The sequence below is a fragment of the Cupressus sempervirens genome, chromosome 5 (genome assembly GCF_028749045.1).
Source record: "Cupressus sempervirens isolate cs-2001-9-10 chromosome 5, ASM2874904v1, whole genome shotgun sequence".
NCBI lineage: Eukaryota > Viridiplantae > Streptophyta > Pinopsida > Cupressales > Cupressaceae > Cupressus > Cupressus sempervirens.
This window is the reverse complement of record NC_143122.1, coordinates 100,707,512-100,731,513: the sequence shown is the minus strand read 5'-3', so window position 1 is coordinate 100,731,513 and position 24,002 is coordinate 100,707,512.

The window sequence follows — 24,002 nt, the reverse complement described above, 5'->3', positions numbered from 1 at the left end:
TCACCTAGCTGATGCACCTCTAATAGATGCATATCCTTTGATCACAGAATTTTTAGATGAACGTATCTGTCTAATTGAAGAACAACCCCCATGGAAACTTTATTTTGATGGCTCATACACATCTCATGGATCAGGGGCAAGAATATTGTTGGTCACACCTCAAGGAGATTACATTCCAAAAGCCTTCAAGCTACAATTCCCTAGCACTAACAATATAGCTGAATATGAGGCTCTCATAGTAGGATTAAAGATAGCGGAAGAATGGAACATCACTGAGTTACAAATCTTTGGAGATTCTCAGCTGATCATCAAGCAAGCCCTAAATGAATATCAAACCAAGGATGAAAAGCTATTACCCTACAAAGAGCTAGTTGATCAGCTAACCCAACATTTTACAAAGCTTTAGTTTACACAAGTGCCTCGAATGCAGAACAAAGCAATAGACGCTATGGATACTATTAGCTTGCTCTTGGAAATTCCCCAAGCAGCTACATAGTATGAGTTTTTAGTCGAGCAGCTCCTCATACCTACCTATGCGAATGAGGATTCAAATCGTGTTTGTATCTTGGTTGGTCCCCAATCCCCTTAGTACCATGAGATTCACGCTTACCTTAACGATGGTATCATATCCCCTCACCTCACATGCACCCAATGCCAGAACCTCATCAGAAAATCATCCCGCTATGTTATCATAGCCAATACCCTATATCGTCGAGGTTATCATGATACTCTCTCTTGATGTTTAGACCAAAATGAGGTCGCGATGGTGTTAAAAGAAGTACACTCCAGACTTTGCGGTGCCCACATGAGTGGTATTTTCCTAGCGCGAAAAATCCTTAGAGAAGGCTACTATTGGCCTAATATTGAAGAGGATTCTTGTGACTTTGTCAGAAAGTGTCTCCCATGTCAGCAGCATGCAAATCTTGTGCACGCTCCAGCACAGGATCTACAGCCTATTGCAACACCTTGGTCTTTCGCTTGTTGGGGCCTTGATCTAGTTGGAACTATCACACCTCTCTCATCTGATGAACATAAATGGATAATAACCACTATAGACTATTTTACTAAGTGTGTGGAAGTAGTTCCCCTAGTCTCAGCTATAGGAGTTCAGGTCTTCAAGTTTATCTTGTACCACATTGTTTGCTACTTCGGCATCCCATCCACCATCTTCACCGACCACAGAGGTAACTTTGAAAATCTCAACATGGAAGAATTGTGTACTTCCCTCCACATCCATCACTACTTTTCTAGCCCATATTTCCCATAAGGTAATGGCCAGGCAGAGGCAACTAACAAAATCCTCCTCAAAATCCTAAAGAAATTTGTCAATGATTTCGGCCGCGATTGGCACCTACAAATAAATCCAGCCCTATGGGCCTATCGAACCTCCTTTCGTACATCCACAAGAACAACTCCATACTCCCTAGTCTATGGCGCTGAAGTGATACTACCCATAGAGGTTGAACTTCCCTCATTGCGCATATCTTTGCGAGGGCAAATATCAGATGAAGAATATAGAGTAGCTCGGCTCACCCAGCTAGATCTCTTAGACGAGAAGCAACAACAAGCCTATGATCATCTCACAATTTATCAAACTCATCTCAAAAGAAATTTCAACAAGAAGGTGCTTCCATGACACTTTCAGCCGGGCGACATGGTCCTCAAAGAAAACATGAAAGTCCAAGTAGATTGAGAAAAGAAGGGCAAGTTTGAACCTACATGGCTTAGTCCTTATGTTGTCATTGCATCCTTTGGCTCCGAAGCCTATCAGCTATCTACACCAAAAGGAGAGCTCTTGAATGATCCTACTAACATCATTCATCTCAAGAAGTTTTATGCTTGAAGATCCTTGGTATACCTCGCTTTTGAAAAATACAAAAAAATAGTAAAGAGAAATAAGCATCCAATGGTGAAAACTTGGCAATTCAAGCGCCTTGGATAGGTACCTTAGTGAAAACCTGGTAATTCAGGCACCTTGTGTACTAAGACTAATCCATTATCTATCACTATCCTATCCCTCATCCATTCACCCACCATCTTGTAAAACACCTGCTTGTTCCCTTGGTGTTCCAACCAAATATCCAAAATCTAATGAAGCTTGTAAATACCTCCTGTACAGATTCTAAATCTTGTACCTCAGCTTGTAAATCTTGTACCAAAGCTTGTATTATACCTTGTAAATCTTGTACCATACCTTGTATATCCGAATCTTGTCCAAAGCTTGTACCATATTCCAACTTGTAAATAATTTTCTATCCTAGCTTGTATCCTATCACATGCACACAAAGAACCCCATTTTCACTTAAGCTTTTCACAAACCATCTACCTATTCACCTATCAACTATTACAGACATCCCAACTTTCAAAAACATTTCCATCTCATAAAACCAAAACATGAACAACCTTGTACTTTTGTAACATATCTTGGTATGTCAGCTTGTACATCCTCTTTAGCTTAGTACCATTGTATCTATCCAACTATCATGTCAGTTCCTCCTTGATCAACATCTTGCACACATTGCACAACCCTTGGTTAGCTATTCCAATGCATCCTTTATCTAGATCTCCTATCACCAAAGTGTTATCCTTCTTAGTTCAGCTTGTCAAACACATCACTCATCCAGATCCATCAGCATAGGTGCTCTTCGATAGATCCTTGCAGGATATAGCTTTCCTCATGTTTGATCTTGGCCCGTTAGTACCTCATCCTACCCATCTCATTGGAAAATGGCTCTTTTTTGGATTTTCACTTTCTATTGATTTGGAATCTTCCCTTTTGGGTCTTGAAGTATCTTTTCCAAGAAATATTTTTGTTCCCTCCTCAAGGTTGCCACGAGCTCCCATATCATGGTATACTATGAATGGGGCAATCTAAGCATTAGGTCTTGATCATGTCTTTTGCTTGTTTTCTTTTCTGCTTGTGGGTTACCTAGTGTCATTTTCATGCTGCTTCCTCTTGGATTCATGTGTGATACTAGGGCAATCCTTGCATGTTTTTTTTGAGTCAGTTCATCAGTCCTTTGGACGGTTGGTGAAAAGGCCTTGATGTTCTTGGTAACCTTGGCAATTAACCAACAATCCTATAGCAAATCTAGTGCTCAACTACATGGTTGTACTTCTCTTTGAAGTATCCCCCTACTCAAAAAAGCTTCAATGGATTCCCTTCATCTCCATTATCCCCCATCCATATCCTGCATCTGTTGCTCCTCCCCCAGCTTATGCATCAGTATCTCTTTGAATCACTCCTCAACTTTAGCTTTAGGGATCCACCAATCTAATCAATCCACCAAGCCTCATCTTTCGAGACCCACAATCCTAGTCCTAGGGATCTCTGAAACCCATCTTCTGCCAATCTGACTCTTTGAAATCCTGTTGCATTAGCTTTATCATCCCATCATCCATCTCTCTATCCTAGATTATTTTTTTATAACGCTCTACTCTGTCATCCCCCCCAATACTGGAAAGTCTTAAGCTTGTGCATCTAATTTCCCTTTATCATTCTCCCATAGTGAGAGTTTGAGCTAATTCAGCCCCTTCTCTTTGCCAACCTGTCTCTCAGCTTGTCTCGATTTCTTGTACTTTTCAAGAAGTTGTCAAGCCTCATTTCTCTCCTCGCTGCCTTCTTGAGGGGGCATCATCTAAGTCTAGTCTCTCCTCTTCTTATTCAAGACTGGGGCAACCTTGTTGCTAAAAACATCTTCCTCGTGTCGTCTCCATTCAAACTTCTTTGAAATAGTGTTGTCTCAACACTATGTCAAAGAGGGGCAAAATGTAGACACCTAAATTTGATTACACCACTTTGGTAATCTAATTTAGCCATCTCTAAAGGCATCATTAATTAAATTCTTATTTAATTAATCCTTTTCCATCCCCTTGGTGATTAATTTAATTAATCATCTATAGTCCTAATTGATAAATTAAATAACCTATCATTTCTCAATTAAATCCTATTGTCCTATCTAATTCCAAAATCCCCATTTATTAAATAAATCCCTCAAATCTAAAAGCCCCTAACTTATCCCTAATCCTCCATTTAGCCTAATCCACCCCATCCACCCATACTAACCAAGCTTAGCCACTAACTCACCCAACCTCATTAATGCCATCCACTTGCACATCTCTAACATCCCTAATCTAATCCTAAACCCAAGCCTAATCCACTCCCTAATGTTGTCACATTCCCTAAACAAGTTTAAGACTTTCCTAAACCAAACCAAAGTCTCCCCTCAAAATATCCCAACCACAAACTTGATGAAGCCCACAAACCCTTAAATGCTCTTACAAGCCCACTCATGACTCTTACACCTCTCCCACTCATGACTCTTACATCCCTCTTACATACTCAACCCCCCTCATCAAGCCTTCAACCAACCCCTTATGCTATCCTCTCACACTCATCTTCCTTGTGACAAGTGTCACCTTCCCATTGGTGCTAGACAAGCACAATCCATGTGCTCTCCTTTGTGTGCATCCTAGCCCTCCTTAAGCTTTCATCTCTCCTTGCATCTAAGCAGTCCATCCCTCTACCCCTTGGCCTATAAATTGAATCCCCTCCCAAGCCATATCATCACAATTCTTTTAGTAAAGTCATAATGCTAGTTTGAGAACCAAAGCCATCAACCATACCCTTATAATGCCAAATTGAGAGCTCACAATGCTACCAATTTTCCATTACCCATCTCCACCATTAAAACAATTGAGCAAGCACATTGATCATATATCCACATCAAAGGACACATCTACCAAATCAAGGAAGCATGGGGTGTTTCCTCTCTTAGGTTTGCATTCCTTAGTTTCCTTTCTTTGTCTGAATTTATATGTGAATTTAATTTCAGTTTTTGAATGTTTCTCTTATTGTTAATGTTCTTTGCACACTAAATCTTGTTCTACAAGAACAACAATCATTTTGGCCTATAATGTATAGCCAAGGTTCACGTGAGTTATTAACAACATATCTAAATTTGTATAGTTGTTATTTGTTGCATGTATATAAGTAGGCCAATGCAGATTGGAATGTATTGTTCTCCCATTATTATATTTGAGGAATGAAATAATATTACTATTGGTTAATCCAATGTAGAAAGACACAGTTTCTTCAACTCACCTTGCAGACTAGAGAAAGGGCCCACTATTGGAATGTTCGGTGACACTGTTAATATTGTGAGTTATTTTGGATTTTTTGCTAAGTAATTTTTGTAGCTTAAGTTTGGTGTGCTTGAGTTACCATAGAATAATATTTTATTTTAAAATAATAGTTAGTTCATATTAATACATTTGCAATCTAATTAATATCATAGTTGGGTAAGATGGATTATCACATTCACATTATTATACGGATTATTAATAATACCCAGTATATTTTTAATTTTCTATCATATTAAGAGATAAATCAATATAACAATATCAAATTTATATTAGTAAACTATTAAATTAGATTAGTTATATGCCTGGTCTTGGTATTGTTTCCTCTAGACTAGTTGATTTTGTGGTTTGTTACATTCATTATCCTCATAGTTGTTAATGTTTATTTCTATTTCTGATGTTCCTGTTACCAGGAAGTGACAATTCCTATCACTAGGATTTATTTGGTCTTTCATTGATTTGCATCACATATTGTAGCTGCATTCATAATCCCTCATTTCATAACTATCATCCCTTGATGGCATACTACTCAAACACCTTTCACAAGTTTATACTCTCGGATTGACACATATAGACCAAGCTGAATTTAATCATTTAAAGTATTAAATATTTCTTATTATCTACCTCAGTGTTGGCCTATCAAGCATCACCAAAAATCATTAGCAAAAACTAAAGAAAATGAGGGTCGAAACCCAAGGTCTAGAGTATAGCCAAAATGAAGGGCCATTCTATTCGATCATAAGCTTTGACAAAATCAATTTTTAAGAACATAGTCTTCTAATTGGACTTGCAAGCCCACTCCATGCATTCCCAAACAAAAATGATGTTGTCAAGAATATACTAGAACTTGATGAAATTGGTTTGTTGTGGGCACATAATTAAGGAAAGAAGAAGTTGAATCTTGAGTGATAAATCCTTAGCAAATATCTTGTATGACAAAGTATGCAAGTTGATGGGCTGCCAGTTACAAATATCCTCAAGGTCACTAGCTTTAAGTATGAATTTGATGTTTCCTTTGTTGGAAATGATTGAAAAGATCATGAATGAAGAATGATGGAATTGGTAAAGAATATTTTCAATCAGTGTTTTGTCATTGATGTCAAACTTGCTACTTGTACGAATGGCAATTGCTTAAGTGATCCAAATACCATCAATTGGTTGATTGACAAGGAGGAGGAAATCAATAAGATGTAACTAGAGCACATAGAGAAAGGTTGAAGTTATGATGTTGTAATGAAGTATAAGGATCAACTAAGCCATTGATTAAATAGTGTTTTGGTGACATACTCTAAGAGGATGGATACACTGAGACACATCGAAGATGTAAGGTTTAACTAAGTCATTTGTAAAGCCTAACTAAGTTCATTTGAGTGAGCCGAGAAAGCTAGTTAGAGCCAAGAAAATTCTTAGTTGAAGCTGAGCAAGTTCAACTTTAATGTGTGTCGAGAAATCCTTTAGGTGTCGAGTAACATAGTAATTGTTCAAGTGCTGAGTAACTCAGGAAAAGACTTCAAGTGTCGAGCATCAGAAAAAAGGTAATGGATGTCAAGAAAATTTTGTCAGGTCCTGAGCATCAGTAAACCAATGATGCCGAGTTGTTGCATTATTTGTTAAGTCAAAAGATTCACTAGATCAATAATGATAAGTTTGTTAGATTGAATTTTGTGAATTAGTTGGATGATAAGGATGATGAGTAGATGTCACAAAATTTTATGTAAACCATGCAAACCAATTCAAGGCGAATGTTGATGGATTTATCATGAAGTTTCTGGAAGAAACAATTTGGAGGGAAAACAATATCATTTTCTCAAGATTAAATCAAATTGATGAGCGAGAAGATTTGAGGGGGAAATGAAGAAAAAAATTCTTCATAAGGAGTTATAGGTCAAAGATCAACCATGTGTGTGAGAGGGAGTTGGTCATAAGAGTGATCATGTGAAGAAGCCAAGAGAAGGCTAGTGTGAAGTGCCAAGAAGAGGACACAGTGAGGAGTATGCATAGAGCATCAAGACTCTGAGTTGATCAAGTGACCATAGAGTACATTGGCATAACGAGTGGAAGAACTAGAGGAGATAGATCTTGAAGGGATAAGAAGCTGTCAGCACTGCAAATGAGAAAAGTCAAGCAAAGAAAAGAATTGAAGAGTGATCTAAAATCTGCAAGGTTAAATTTGCAATCTTTATCAGGTCAAAACCTTTCTAATACTCTCTTACCATTGTATTAGACGTTGAAATCCTACATTGCTAGGTTATCTTAACAGCTAGGTGGATAAGCCTTAGGAAAAGGATAGAAGATCCCCAGGAGAAGGATAAAAGATCCTTAGGAGAAGGATAAGAGTTCCTTAATAGAAGGATAGGAGTTCCTTAGAGAGGGATAAAAGATTTTTTTGAGAAGGTGACTGTAAATCCCATGGACTTGGGTGAGCCTAACAGATCTATGTAAATCCCAAAATAGGGTGGCATTCTAAGTTGAATGTTATTAAGACCTCTAATAGGGCACACTCCTAACAAGGTGTAGAAATCCTTTAATAGGGTCGCGTTTAACAGTGTGTAAAGCCTTCAACAGGGCAAACCATTAGAAGTGGTTGAAATCAATTGTGCAGTTATTTTATGGGTGTCATCCCCACCCCAGTTTTACCTTCTTATTCCTGGAGGGTTTCTGGGTCACCAAAATCCAATGTGTTATGGTGTGATGCATGTTTACTTTTCATGATTGTTTAATGTCTAATTGCATGCATGATAAGAAAGTAAAAAGGATAGTATTTTTTATTCACTCCGATTTTATTATAAAATTTGGATTGGACATTATTAGACCTTGAATAATTTATTCACCCCCCCTCTCAGTTATTCTAAAGAATTCTAACAATTGGTATCAGAGCGCACTACTGATTTGTTTCCAGGTACTAGCAGCAAGAATATCAAGATGTCCAAGAGAGAAGTTCCCAAGCTAAACAAAGACAAATTTGTTGCATGGAAAAGTCCGATGAAGCTGCACCTTAGATCAATAGGTGACTATGCATAGACCTCAATCACAGTTGATCATGTAGAACCTGTAGGAACCCTCACTATAGATGATATGAGCAAGAAGAAGGAGCAAAATCAAGCGATGTTAGATATTGCTTTAGCACTAAGCTATGCCAAGTATGATGACATCAAACAATGTGGTACTATACATCCGATGTGTGAAACATTATCAAGAATCTATGGAGGAGATGATAATGTCAAGAGAGGCAAAAGAGAGAGCCTAAGAGGAAAGTTTGATGACATGAAAATGGAAGAAGCAGAGAATGTTGCTCAATATGGTGCAAGGATAAAAGAAGTGGTAAGTGCCATAAGAAGGCTAGGAGGACAGTTATCAGAAGAAACAATATGTAGCAAATACTTGAGGACTTTGCTTCCTATCTATGCTATAAGAGTATCAGCCATCCAAGAGCTAAGATGTGTACCAGGAAACACATTATCATTTGAAGGAATAATTGGAAGACTCACTACCTTTGAGCTATCCACCTTTGACAACTACAAGCCAGAAAACTTTGAATCTACATTCAAAGCCAAGATGATAATAAAAGACAATGAGGAGGTGCAAAAAAATAAAAAGAGTGGAAAAGGAAAGTATGTATCTAGTGACAATAGCACTGACAAAGATGATGTAGACCAATTGGAGGCATTACTAGCAAGAAGATTTCATAGAGAAAGAGGCAAATTCAAAGGTAAGCTGCCAATCATTTGTTTCTATTGTAATGAAATTGGTCACATTGCAGCGAGATGCACACAAAAGAAAAATTACAAGCATGGAGGAAAATTCAAGAACAAGAAAGAGGACAAAAAGGACTATAGAGGTAAAGGCAAAAGATTCTACATTGTTGAAGAAGACTCTGAAGAGAATGATGATGAAGTAGTCTATGTGGATATGAAAGATGAATCAGATGAAGATGAAGCAACTGCCCTGGTAACCTGCATGAACAAGAATAAAAAATGGATCATAGACAAAAAATGCTCTCATCACATGACTGGAGATAAAAGTAAATTCATTTCCTTTACTCAATATGAAGGAAATAGTGTTAGATTTGGTAACAATACACCATGTCAGATCAAAGGGAAAGGTAGTATCAAGCTTACTGAAAAGATGACATGTGATAATGCATACTATGTTGAAGGCTTGAATTATAACTTTTTAAGTGTCTCATAGTTAGGCAACATAGGATGTAAGGTTGAATTTGAAAATAGAGTTGCCAAGATTTATGATTCTCAAGGAAGTTTAATAGGAAAAGGTGACTAGACTAGGAGTAATCTATTCTACCTAGACATGAAAGATGCTTCTTATCTCATTGTTCAAATTGATGATGTATGGTTATGGCACAAGAGGCTATGTCATGTAAATTTTGACAACCTGATAAGCATCAGCAAAATGAAGAAAGTCAGAGGTCTACCAAAGTTGAAGAAGCCTAATAACACCATGTACAAACAATGCCAACTAGGGAGTATGACTATTCAAGGATGATGACAGTCATGTTCCCAAAACAAAAATCAGATGCATTCCAAATGTTCAAATGGTACTTGGCTAGAGTTGAGAAAGAGATTGGGAAGAGCCTAAAATGCCTTAGATATGATAGAGGAGGTGAATTCACATCAAGAGATTTTGAAGAATTCTGCAATGAAAGAGGAATCAAAAGGCAAACATCAATACCTAGGACTCCACCTTAGAATGGTATAGAAGAAAGAAGGAATAAATCAGTTATTGACTATGCCAGGACCTTAATGATGGAGAAAAATGTTGCACTCAAGTAATGTAGAGAAGCTATAAGTACTGTAGTCTACACACTCAACAGAGTTCAAGTCAAGAAGGTACAAATGCAACACCTTTTGAATTATGTTATGGGCATTCTCCTAATGTAAAACATTTCAAAATATTTGGATGCAAATTCTATATATATAAAGAGTCTAGAAATGGAAAGTTTGATGCAAAGAGTGAGGAAGGCACATTTCTTGGTTATTCTACTAGAAGCAAAGCTTATAAGTGCTTGAATGTTAACACTAACAAAGTAGTAGAAAGCACAAATGTGAAATTTGATGAGCTTGCAGAAGTTCAAAGTGTTGAGAACACCAAGAAAGCAGAAGATTACAAGACCTTTGTATACTTTTATGAAGGTATACCTAATAATGGTGAAGTTGCAACTCAGAATGACAATCAACAACAAAATCCAATATCTGTCGAGTCATAGATAGTGAATGCCGAGTAGCAGACACATTCAGAAGCCAAGCTGCAAAATACAGAGAATGTTCATTCAGATTCAGAGAGCTGTCAACAAGAAGGAAATGAAGAAATATCTGATGAAAATACACATGAAGATTTAGATTCTGAAAGAGACAACATGCACACAAGGAAAGAACTAGTATTGGCAAACTATGTAAGAAGACATCATCCTATAAATCAAATTATTGGGAACAAAGAGGCAGGACCAATGACAAGGAATAGACTTAGAAGTGAGACATTTCTGCTCAAAAAAATGGAACCAAAAATAGTAAGCAAAACCATAAAAGATGATGACTGGTACAATGCTATGAAAGAAGAAATAGAACAAATTGAAAAGAACAAGACATAGATCTTAGTCTCAAGACCAGCTGACAAGAATGTAATTGGAACCAAGTGGGTGTTTAGAAACAAGTTAGATGAGAGTGGTGAAATCACAAGGAACAAGGCAAGACTAGTCTGTAAAGGGTATGCACAAGAAGGAATAAACTATGGAGAAACTTTTTCTCTACTTGCCAGAATGAATGGAATAAGGACCTTACTGGCATATGCAGCCTTCAAAGGATTTAAAGTCTATCAAATGGATGTTAATTCTGCATTTTTGAATGGTATACTTGAAGAGGAAGTCTACATAGAACAACTAGAAGGATTTGTTGATAAAAATTAAAAAAAATAAGGTATGTAAATTGCATAAGGTTCTATATGGATTAAAGCAAGCTCCCAGAGCTTGGTATGAGAGACTTCACAAGTATCTAGTGCAAATAGGATTTGAAAGAACTGATGATAACAACATGTACATCAAATTAGAAGAAGGTAAGGATATCCTTGTATTTGAAATCTTTGTGGATGACATAGTTTTTGGAGGAAAGGAAGCACTTTGCAAAAATTTTGCTGACAAAATGAAACATGAGTTTGAAATGTCTATGTTTGGAGAGATCAAGTTCTTTGTTGGACTACAAATACATCAACTAAAATATGGTATATTCGTGACACAATCAAAGTACATCAAAGAGATACTCAGGAAGTTTGGATTGGAAGACTCCAAACCTTTCAACACACCAATGGCAAGATGACATAAGCTATCCAAAAAATGATGAATCAGCTGAAGTCAATCAAACAATGTATAGATCCATGATTGGAAAACTACAAGATGTTGTACATAGCAGACTAGACATAGCATTAGCAGTTAGAATAGTGGCTAGATTCTTTGCTAATCTTAGAGAAAATCATCTCATGGTAGTAAAAAGGATAATGAAGTATCTCAAAGGAACTGATGATTTTGGCCTATATTACAACAAGAATGAGAAGTTTGAGCTCAATGCATACACAAACGTAGATTGGGGAGGCATCATTGATGATAGGAAAAGCACAAGTGGGGAGCATTATTCTTAGGTAAAAGGCTAGTTATTTGGACTAGCAAGAAACAAACATGCACATCTCAGTCCACTATAGAAGCATAATATGTGGCAACAACAGTCAATTGCACAAACATTGTGTGGCTCAAACGTCTATTGAAAGGAATGAAAGAAGAGGTAACCAAACCTATGATACTGTATTGTGATAATACAAGTTCTATAAAAATATCTAAGAATCTAGTAATTCATGCAAAAACCAAGCATATTGCAATCAAGTATCACTATGTCAGAGAATTGGTGGAAGACAAACAAGTGAAGATGGAGTACATTCACACAAAGGAACAAACTACAGATATCTTCACCAAACCATTTCCCAAGGATACTTATGAATATCTTAGAGGAAAGTTGGGGGTAATCCCCCTAACTCAAGTATTCTAAAGCAACAAAGAAGCTACCCTGCATCAATAGGAGTAGATCCTTGCAATATTAGAAGAATGATGTAGAAGACGACAACAAGAACATAAATTCCAGACTAGTCACAAGTATGGTGATAGAGGGAGAAAACATGAGATGCAAAGCCTATATTTAGCATGTTGAAGATGCTACATCTTTTGCATTTATGTCAAAGAGGGTGATTTATGAGAAACTGATTAATGAAAGGTAAAGATATGGAGATGTATGAGAATGTATGAAAGGAGAGATGAAAGAGGGAGATTCAAAAGAGATAAGAAACTATTCGACAACTAGCTATGAAGGAAGGATCAGGAACACAAAGTAAGGATGCAACAATCAAGAGGGAGAAGCAGAACAAAGGATTCAGTTTGTATCAGCAAAAGAGGGAGACATGATACAAAAAGGAAGATATGTAATGAAAACAACTTTTCTATTTGGTATATAATTTTGGTGGTAACTAAGTTGATCAGCTCAATCAATTGATTAGTTTGTTTTTCCATCAATGCCAAAGAGGGAGATTGTTGGAAATGATTGAAAAGATCATGAATGAAGAATGATGGAACTGGTAAAGAATGTTTTCAATCAATGTTTTCTCATTGATGTCAAACTTGCTACTTGCAGGAATGTCAATTTCTTAAGTGATCCAAATACCATCAATTGGTTGATTGACAAGGAGGAGGCAATCAATAAGATGTAACTAGAGCACCTAGAGAAAGGTTGAAGTTATGATGTTGTAATGAAGTATAAGGATCAACTATGCCATTGATGAAATAGTGTATTGGTGACATACTCTAAGAGGATGGACACACTAAGACACATCAAAGATGTAAGGTTTAACTAAGTCATTTGTAAAGCCTAACTAAGTTCATTTGAGTGAGCCGAGAAAATTCTTAGTTGAAGCCGAGCAACTTCAACTTTAGTGTGTGCCAAGAAATCCTTCAGGTGCTAAGTAACATAGTAATTGTTCAAGTGCCAAGTAACTTAGGAAAAGACTTCAGGTGCTGAGCGTTAGAAAAAGGTAATGGATGCTGAGTAAATTTCCTCAGGTGTTAAGCATCATTAAACCAATGATGTTGAGTTGCTACATTATTTGTTAAGTCAAAAGATTTGCTAGATCAGTAACGATAAGTTTGTTACATTGAATTTTGTGAATTAGTTGGATGATAAGGATGATGAGTAGATGTCACAAAATTTTTAATGTAAACCATGCAAACCAATTCAAGGTGAATGGTGATGGATTTATCATGAAGTTTCTGGAAGAAACAATTTGGAGGGAAAACAATATCATTTTCTTAAGATTAAATCAAATTGATGAGCGGGAAGATTTGAGCGGGAAATGAAGAACATAACTTCTTTATAAAGAGTTACAGGTTAGAGATCAAGTGTGTGTGTGAGAGGGAGTTGGTCATAAGAGTGATCATGTGAAGAAGCCAAGAGAAGGCTAGTGTGAAGTGTCAAGAAGAGGACATAATGAGGAGTATGCACAGAGCATCAAGACTCTAAGTTGATCAAGTGACCATAGAGTGCATTGGCATAATGAGTGGAAGAATTCAAGGAGACAGATCTTGAAGGGTGAACCAGCTATTAGCACTGCAAGGGAGAAAAGCCAAGAAAAGAAAAGAACTGAAGAGTGATATAAAATCTGCAAGGTTAAAGTTGCAATCTTTATTAGGTCAAAACCTTCTAATACTCTCTTACCATTGTATTAGAAATTGAAATCCTACATTGCTAGGTTAGCTTAATAGCTAGGTGGGTAAGAATTAGGAAAAGGATAGAAGATCCCGAGGAGAAAGATAAGAGATCCTTAGGAGAAGGATAAGAGATCTTCAGGAGAAGGATAAGAGATCCTTAGAGAGAGATAAAAGATTCTTTTGAGAAGGTGATTGTAAATCCCATGGACTTGGGTTAGCCTAACAAATCTATGTAAATCCATTAATAGGGTGGCATTCTAAGTTGAATTTTCTTAAGACCTCTAATAGGGCACACTCCTAATAGGGTGTAGAAATCCTTTAACAGGGTCACATTTAATAGTGTGTAAAGCCTTTAATAGGGCAAACCAACAGAAGTGGTTGAAATCAATTGCATAGTTATTTTGTGGGTGTCATGCCCACCCCAATTTTACCTTCTTATTCCTGGAGGGTTTCTAGGTCACCAAAATCCATTGTGTTATGGTGTGATGCATGTTTACTTTTCATGATTGTTTAATGTCTAATTGCATGCATGATAAGAAAGTAAAAAGGATAGTACTTCTAATTCACTCTCATTTTATTAGAAAATTTGGATTGGAAATTATTGGACCTTGAATAACTGATTCACCCCCCCTCTCAATTATTCTAAAGAATTATAACATCCTTTGTTAATGATGACTCCTAGACTCTTAGTGTGATATGCTTTAAGATAAACTTTTTGCAGGTCTGGACCAATAAAATCTAAGAGGTGTTTATAAGATTCACAAGAGAATCTGTCACACCCATGGAACTTGTCATCTGCAATAGAAAAGATAGCCTCTTTGAGGTATTTGATGGTGAGAAGTTTTTCATAGAAAGCTTGTTGCTCAACTACTAGGCACTTGAGAGTAACAAAAATACACTTTTTGAGAGCCTCCTCTTAGGCAATTGAATTTCCCTGTGAGGCAAAAAAATTTTCAAAATAATGAAAAAAGGCTTGTAGAATGTTAGGGAGATTGGAAAGAATAGCATTGCCCTATTTAATTTTTTTAATCCCAAAGTTGGTATGGATAACTTAAATAAACTAGAATAATTCTTTAGAAGCTTTATCCCCAACCTCCAACTAGTGGATTTGAGCCATGATCTGGGTACCTTGAGCAACATAGTTATCAACAATCCATTTCTCATGGCCAAGATGGACTTGCAAATTAGAATTAAGTGGGTTAAAGGTAAGAGCTTCAGAAGCCTTCCTAAGAGCCTTGGTATTGGCTTCATAAGATATTTTTCTAATAACGGCCAACTGTCGCCCATAGATGCAAAGAAACCATTGATTCTAGTAACAAATCATTCCAACATTGAATCTAGCCTATTTGAGAATGAGGACATGGCTCCAAATTCCAAACATGTAGGATGTGAGCAATAGTGGAAGCATGTGCTAGTACCGATGTGTTGAGGAAAAATTGTGATCTGACAGCTTGCTATATAGCTGTTTGCCAAGAAATGGTAAAATAAATTAGATATTGGTCCAATAACATCACATCAAGTAAAGGAATTATAGGTAACTCTTGATCTTAAAAAATAGAGAAAAAATATTGTGCAATAATCATAGCACAATTGAGACACTTTAAAATATGGTCAAAGCTAGCTCAAAAAATTGGCCAAGTGTGCCAAACCCCACTTTGCTGGTGGTAGTTAGCATTGGGATTAAAAAGGCCCAATTTGTTGCACATATAGTACCATGCTTCCCTTTCCTCAATTATCCAATGAAAGGGAAAAATACCTTCCTTGTCAGTAGCCAACTTAACCATATTAAAATCACCGCACATAACCCAAATAGATAATGGGAAGTTGTCAGCCATCCAACACCAAAGTTGAGATCTTTTCACAGCATTATCGAGAGCATAAAAATTAATTATACCAAAGGAATGATTATTGATAGAAAGTAAAATCCACACAATTATGTATATGGGGTCAGAACCATGTAAAATAATAATAGAATGAAGATGAGGTAAAAGGAGAGTAACTACACCACCTCTACTATTTTTAAGTTGAGAGAAAAACATAATGTCGTCTGGCCAAATGATGCGACATGTAGAAGAAAGTGTGAAACCAAAAATTTTAACTTGCATTCAAAGAAAATTTAAATTACCAAGTCTATGATGGGTATCCTAGACATAGTACTTTCTAGAGAGGTTTGTAAGACCTCATAAATTTCATGATAAAAAAATCATGAACATTCCTTCATATCTTCCTCTTCCTCAAGAGAGGAGTAGCTATTTTTCAAAAAAGTAAAAACTGGGATGAAACCCTCTAGGAATGATGACCTATCACTTTTCATCTAGTTTCTCAACACATCCAAGAGGACTATGAGAATTTCACACATTCTAAGTATCAATGGAGGATGCAACAAGTAGAGTGCAGAGCACTAGAGGAGACATAGTAGCCCTTTTAGATGCCTTGATCTGCTACAAAACAATAGGGTGTGAAACCTGTGAAACAATGGGAATTAACTATGGTGAAACTTTTGTGGACCTTGCAATGGTTGAGATCTTCACTCCATTATGAATAAGAGGAGTGGAAGCTAAAGCAACATGCAACTATTTGGGGGTTGAGGAAGCCTTGCCCTTATGCCCAAAAAATGGTCCATTCTTCTTTTTGTTTTCCTTTTATTGGATTAACAGGAGCATCCCTAGGTGGGGGTTTAACACTAGGCATCACCTAAGGGAAATCCTTGATCTTGTGTTCAGTCAATTGACACCTATAACAGGTGTTGGGAAAGTTCAAATAAAGAACCTTCTGAGAGAAGGTGTGGGAATCAACCTAAATCTCCATAGAATCCTTGAGACCCTTGGGGAGATCAACTACAACAAAAACACATTTTTGTGGGCAAGCATTAAAAAACTTCTTGTGTTCCTTGGTAATAACTTTTCCAAGAGTTTTGGCAATGGACTCAATGAACAACTAGCATGGCAAGGGAACACCAAGAAACTCAACCCAAATAGGAACCCTAAGCTTTTTGTCATCAGAGACTATAAAGTCTCATGACCATGTTTGTAAAACAAGTAAGGAGGAACAAACCAACCAAAGGCCATTGCCAAAAATCACATCAGCTTGGGATGGCTTAGCAAAGTGAAATAAAAAAAAACCTTTGGTAAGGTTTTGCATAGCTTCAAGAAAAACTCTGTGAGGAGTCCAACTCTTGGTAACCCATTTTTGAGCATGGCTTTAGGAGGATTCCTAGCCACAAAATAACCTATTAATGTATGTTGTTCTAACCATTCACATGTAGCATCAAATTCTTGTAGAGGAAGAATAATATTAGCATTACCTCATGAAAGACCTTTGGGACAAACTTGCGACAACATTTGTTCAATGGAGGCACCGTGGCTATTTGAAGTAGCAACATGAACACTAGTATCAACTACTAGGTCACCATTGGCTAGGGCCATTATAAAATATCCCTTGGAACCTCTTGCACTAAATGTAGTATGATAGAAGGAAAGATGAGATAGAGAGTCATACATAGGAGACACATGAAACCCTAGCAAAGAGAAAAAAACCTCACCTAATCTTGAAATTCTTATATTTTAAAACATAATCTAATCCATAAATATACCATTATAGATGTGAATCTAGATATAATGTTTAGCAATTGTTAGGATTAACATTGACATAAATAATAATAACATGCAAATATAACCAATATCAGATAATAATAAATCATACAGAAGAGAACACAAGACACCAAGATTTAATGTGGTTCACCCAATCTCTAGGCTACATCCACCAAACAACAAGTCCAATATTATTACGATTTAGTCATTACAACCTGATTACAATCCATAATCCCTTATAACTCAATATCACTACAAGAATAAATTTTTGTATCACACCTTATGAAACAATAACTAACCCTAAGCCCTTTTATACAAGTATTTTATCACTTTAGGGTTAAAATTATTTACAACATGTCAACCATAAAATGATGATAAAATAGCCCCAAAAAAAATTTCTTGAGCCTTGAACCTTGCTAAGGAATCATGGAGTATGTATAGTACTTCCTTGATTAGTCACAAAAAACTAACAATTTCCCGCTTGGGGACTAATTAGGCTCCACACTAGACAACAATCTCACACTTGGAGACTGATCATAACACTACTAAACCTATAGTTCCCACTGGAATATCAAACCATTGTGGACTCTGTTGTTCTTTTATTCTATTTAGTCTAGAAGACCAATCAAAGATGAAGAGGAGTTCAACTTCTCCCTTGTTACTACCTTGGTAAACATATCTACTAGATTATCATTTGTATGTATATTGGCTAGCTTTAATTATCCATCATCCAAAACTAACAGAATGAAATGGTACCACAACTGTATGTGTTTTGTCCTTGAATGCAAAGAAGAATTCTTTGCAAGATGAATACCATTATGACTATCTGTAAAAAAATAATTATCCCTCTAAGGGTGTCCCAATTCTTCTAGGAAGAAATAAAGCCATATCATCTCCTTGGCTACCTCTGTAGTAGCAACATACTCTAACTTTGTAGTGGATAAAGCATTAACCTTCTACAACCTAGAAACCCATCTCAATGCTGCTCCACCAATAGTAAATACATAACCTGTAGTACTTCATCTAGTATCAATATCCCATGCCAAATCTAAGTCAACATAGCCTTATAAATTAGTAGTAGAGCTCCCAAAATGTAAAAACTTACTTGATGTTCCTCTCAAATATTTGATAACCCATTTAACTACATTCTAATGCTCAATTCCTGGATGACTCATATAGCTACTAATGACTCCCACTACATGTGCAATATCTAGCCTTTTATATACCATAGCATACATATAACTTCCTATAGCTGAAACATAAAGTACCTAAAATATATTATCCTCCTCTTCTTGTGTCTTTGGACACATCTCTTTAGTCAACTTCAAATGACTAGGTAAAGGCATGCTGATAGCTTTAGCATTCTCCATAGAGAAATGTTGCAACACCTTTGCAATATAATCATGCTGAGATAAGGTTAATATCATGCTCTTTGTATCTCTACAAATATTCATACCAAGGATTTGTTTTGCTTCCCTCAAATCTTTCATAGCAAATGAATGTGCTAACTTGCATTTCAACCCCTTAATATAATCCATGTTAGATCCATCTACAAGCATATCAACATATAAACATAAAATAATGTAGCTATCATCATCCAAGCTCTTAAAATAAACACATTGATTTGAATGACACCTACTATATCCATGCTTATGAATAAAACTATCAAATTTGAGATATCATTATTGAGGTGCTTGCTTCAAGCCATATAAACTTTTCTTCAATTTGCACACTAAGTTCTTCTTACCTTTGACCTCAAATTCTTGTGGTTGTGCCATATATATCTCTTCATCCAAATCAAAATGGATAAAGGTTGTTTTAACATCAATCTGGTCCAAATATAAACCTTCAGTAGCTACGATACTTAAAATAGTACGAATAGAAGTCATTTTAACAACAAGAAAAAATATCTCATCAAAATCAATTCCCTTTTATATGCAAATCCTTTTACCACTAACTTTGCTTTAAATCATTTCTTAACTCCATCCTCTTCTTTCAACTTGTAAACTCATTTATTCTATAAAGCCCTTTTACCTACAGGAAACTTGCACAAATCTCATGTCATATTTTTTAGCAAAGAGTCCATTTCTTCTTTTATTGTAGACTCCCATTGAATCTTTGTATCTACCTACATAGCTTCATCATAACATCAGGTTCAACAACATCAGTAAGAAAAATAGAATACAAAGAAAGAGAAAATCTTTCTAGAGGTCTACTTAACCTTTTTGACCCTCTAACATTCACTGAGGTGTATGGTATTTGTTGTTGCACTTGTTGCAAATCATGAGGAATTTCTAGAACATCATCTTTTGGAGTATCATCTAGCACTACATAATCATATTCTTTCTTCTCATGTTGCTACAAAAAATCTTTGTACACCACTTTCTCATTGAATATGACATCCTTGCTTGTTACAATGTTATGATCTTCAAAATCCCAAAGTCTATAACCAAATTCATCAATGCAATATCCAACAAATACACATTTATTTGACTTAGGTTCTAACTTGGTTCTATTTTCTGAATCTATATGATAAAATATTTCATAGCTGAAGGTTTTTAGAAAATTATAACTCACCTTCTTACTAGTCCATGCTTCCTCTCAAATAACACAACCTAAAGGAGTAGGACCTCTATTAATCAAATATATAGTAGTTTTGTCATTTTGAAGCCTATGAAGTGTTTAATGTTTCTAACACTTTGCATTCATCAAGTCCATACATCCCATAAAGATATATTTTTATTCTGAGTAATTCCATGAAGTTTCATTTTAAGCAATGTTTAGATCTACATTTTTTCTTAAGTGTCAAACACTGACAAGAAGCCTAGTTTGCATTTGAATATCTTACACCTAGTTATTTCTCATGACTTGCACACTTGATTATAGTCTTGTTCATGCGTTCAAAAAATTCATTTTCCTATGGAGTCCTCGAAATAGTTTTCTATCTATGAATACCATAAGTGGAGTGATGATCTTCAAATTCATGACTACAATACTCACCACCATTATAAGATTTGAGACATTTTAATTTTTTACTAGTCTCATTTCAACCAAGCATTTCCATTTCTTAAAAGTTTGAAATACATCAAATTTTTTTCTAAGGAAATAAATCCATACTTTTCTAGTTGCATCATCAATAAATTCAACATAATAATGAGAGCCACCAAGGGAAGATACCTAAGATGGTCCCCATACATCTATATGTACAAGCTCTGATTTCTCACTTTTCTTTTCCTTCCCACTCTTCACAAAACTCACTCTCTTTTATTTTGCATACACAACTTTCATAGAAATCCACATTGACACATTTGATACCTAGTAAAGCTTTCTTTGAATGAAATAATTTCATACCTTTCTCACTCATGCACCCAATTCTATTTTGCTACAATGCTATATCAGAATCTACAACAACTATTCCTAAACCTTCATTTTTCTATAAAATAATCAAAGTAGAAGGTGTTAGAAATGCTTTAGAATAACTAAGAGGGGGGGTGAATTAGTTATTCAAGGTCCAAATGTCCTAATAAAAATTTTTCCACTAAGTATAGTGATCCCATTAAACTAACCATGCATCCAAGCTAAACATACATCATAACAAGTTACTAAAAAGTCAAATTACAGGAATAGAACATGAAAAATCAACACATAACACAATGATTTATGTGGAAACCCAATTTGAAAAAAAACCACTAGTAACATGCTACTCAATTCTCACTCTTTTGAAGTGATGCTCTATGAAAGGCCTACCCTGTTAAAGGCTACAACACACTGTTAAATGTGACCTAGTTAAAGGATTTCAACCACCCTATTAGAAGTGGGCCTAGTTAAAGGACTTCTGAACATTCACTTGGAATGTAACCCTATTAATGGATTTACAAATGGTTTTTAAACCAACCTAAGTCCATAGGATTTCACTCTAACTGATACAATTGCTAGAGAGCAATAGTAAGGGCTTTTGATCTGATACAACTCACAACATAACTTGCAAATTTTAGATCTCAATTCAGCTCTCAAATTTTCTTGGCCTTCAGTCTCTATAGCTCTGATAGCTTGTCCTCCTTTCAAGCTTTTCCTCCTTGAGTCTCCATGCTCATTGTGCTAGTGCAATCTCCTCTATGGTCACCTATCAAAGAAAAGTCTCTGTACTCTGTTCTTCCCTCTCGATGCCTTCTCCTTGACACCACAACCAACCACACTTGCTTCTTGACCTATAACTCCTCAAATAGAAGTCTGGAATACTTTTCCCACTCTAATCTTTTCACTTTTAATTTTTGTTCGAATGGATTAGGTAACATTCAATGAATCTATCCTTAATTTTCTTTCTTCTAGAAACATCATGAAGAATCCACCTATATTCACCCAAAAATGGTTAACCTAAAATTCTATGCCACTAGGTCATCATCCTTATCTCCCCTCTGGTTCACAAAATTCAAGGTAACAAACTTGTCAGCTTAGATCTGGCAAATTTTTGAATTTTCAAATAATGCAGCAGCTTGACACTATTGAATTTCTAATGCTTGATGCATACTATGTTACTCAACACCTACTATGTTTTACTAATGCTCAACACCTACTGTGGATTCACTCGACATCACCTATGTTTTACTGATGAGTGACACCTATTCCTTGCTCGACACCTAAACTTGCTTAGCTCCTTCTATTTCACTTGACACACACTAGATTTTGCATTTTTTTGGCACTTATTGATAATCTTCTCGTCATGAACTAGCTTTCTTGTCACCCACTAATGAATTTAGTCAAGCTTTTTGGATAGCTTTGTTACAACTTATTCTTTTAGAGTTTCTAAGTGTAGCCAATCTCTATATCTTCAAGTGTATTATCAATACATCATTTTATCATTGTCTTAATTGATCCTTGTACTTCATTACAAAATTGTAACTCAACCTTTCCCTTAGGTGCTTTGGTTACATCTTATTGATCAAATCCTCTTCATCAATCAACTAAGTCATAGTACTTGGATCTTATAAGAAATTTTCATCCCAATAAATAGAAGGTTTGACATTAGTGACAAAACAATGATTGAAAACATTCTTTATCAAAAATCTCTCTTCTTCTCAACAATCTCCCTCTCGAATAGTAATCTTTTCAATTAGATTTCAATAATCTCCCTCTTTGGCATTGATGGAAAACCAAAATGATCAACCAAGTTATCAAAATGCTAACTAGGTTAAAATAGTAAGTCAAATGCTAAAAAAGAAAACTTTGTATCTCCCTCTAAAAATTGTAACTCCTTCTTTCAAAGTATTAGGGATATCTCTTTTGCCGATACATTGTCTTCTCCTTTTTTGTTCTGCTCCCTCTCTAATCTTGTCATCTTGATTTATTTATTTGCTTCTAATTCTCCCTCTTAGCTACTATTTTCTTTTCTTTCTCTTAGCTATTTCTCCCTCTTACACTTTTGATCCTTTAGATTTGCTATTTCTCCCTCTACATGTCTAATCAGTTTCTACTATTTCTCCCTCTTTGGAAACAATTCCAAAGACATATTATGTCAACAACTTATCATGCAAGTGTAGTATTTGTAGGCACTTCAATTTCTCCCTCTATCACCTTACCTATGACTTGTCTTTAATTTCAATATATTAATTACTTTAGGAAAAACCTAAAGTAAGTATCCTCTGAATCAATTTATAACATTACTAAAATCAACTCATTTGATGCAAGGCAATATTGATATTACTTAAGCAACCTTGGATAGGGGTATCACCCCTAGCTTAAAACAAAAATATTCAAATGCATCTTTAGGTAATGCTTTTGTGAAGATGTTAGCAATTTGTTCCTTTGAGTTGACATATTCCAACTTCACTTGTTTGTCTTCCACCAGTTCTCTTACATAGTGATAGTTAATTGCAATGTGCTTTGTTTTAGCATGCATCAGAGAATTCTTTGATATGTTGATGGCACTTGTATTATCACAGTAGAGTATCATAGGTTTAGTTACCTCTTCATACCTCTTAGTAGATGCTTGATCCATACAATATTGGTGTAGTTGATGGCTGTAGCAACATACTCAGCTTCAGTTGTGGATGGTGAGGTACAAATTTTCTTTTTGCTAGTCCAAGTGACTAATCTTTTACCTAAGAAGAGTGCTCCTCCACTAGTAATTTTTCTATCATCAATATTATCTCCCCAATTTGCATCAGTGTAGACTTTCAACTCAAATTTTTCAGTCTTCTTGTAGTATAAACCAAAGTCATCTATTCCTTTTAGGTACCTCATTATTATTTTTACTACCATAAGGTGATTTTCTCTTAGGTTTGCAAAAAATCTTGCCACTATTCCAATACCTAATGCAATGTTTGGTCTACTATGTACAACATACTGTAACTTTCCAATCATTGATCTATACATTGTTTGATTTACTTTAGTTGATTTGTCATTCTTAGATAACTTATGTCCTATTACAATTGGTGTACTGACTAATTTTGAATCTTATAAGCCAAATGTTTTGAGTAGCTCCATGATGTATTTTTATTGAGTCACAAATATGCCATGTTTTA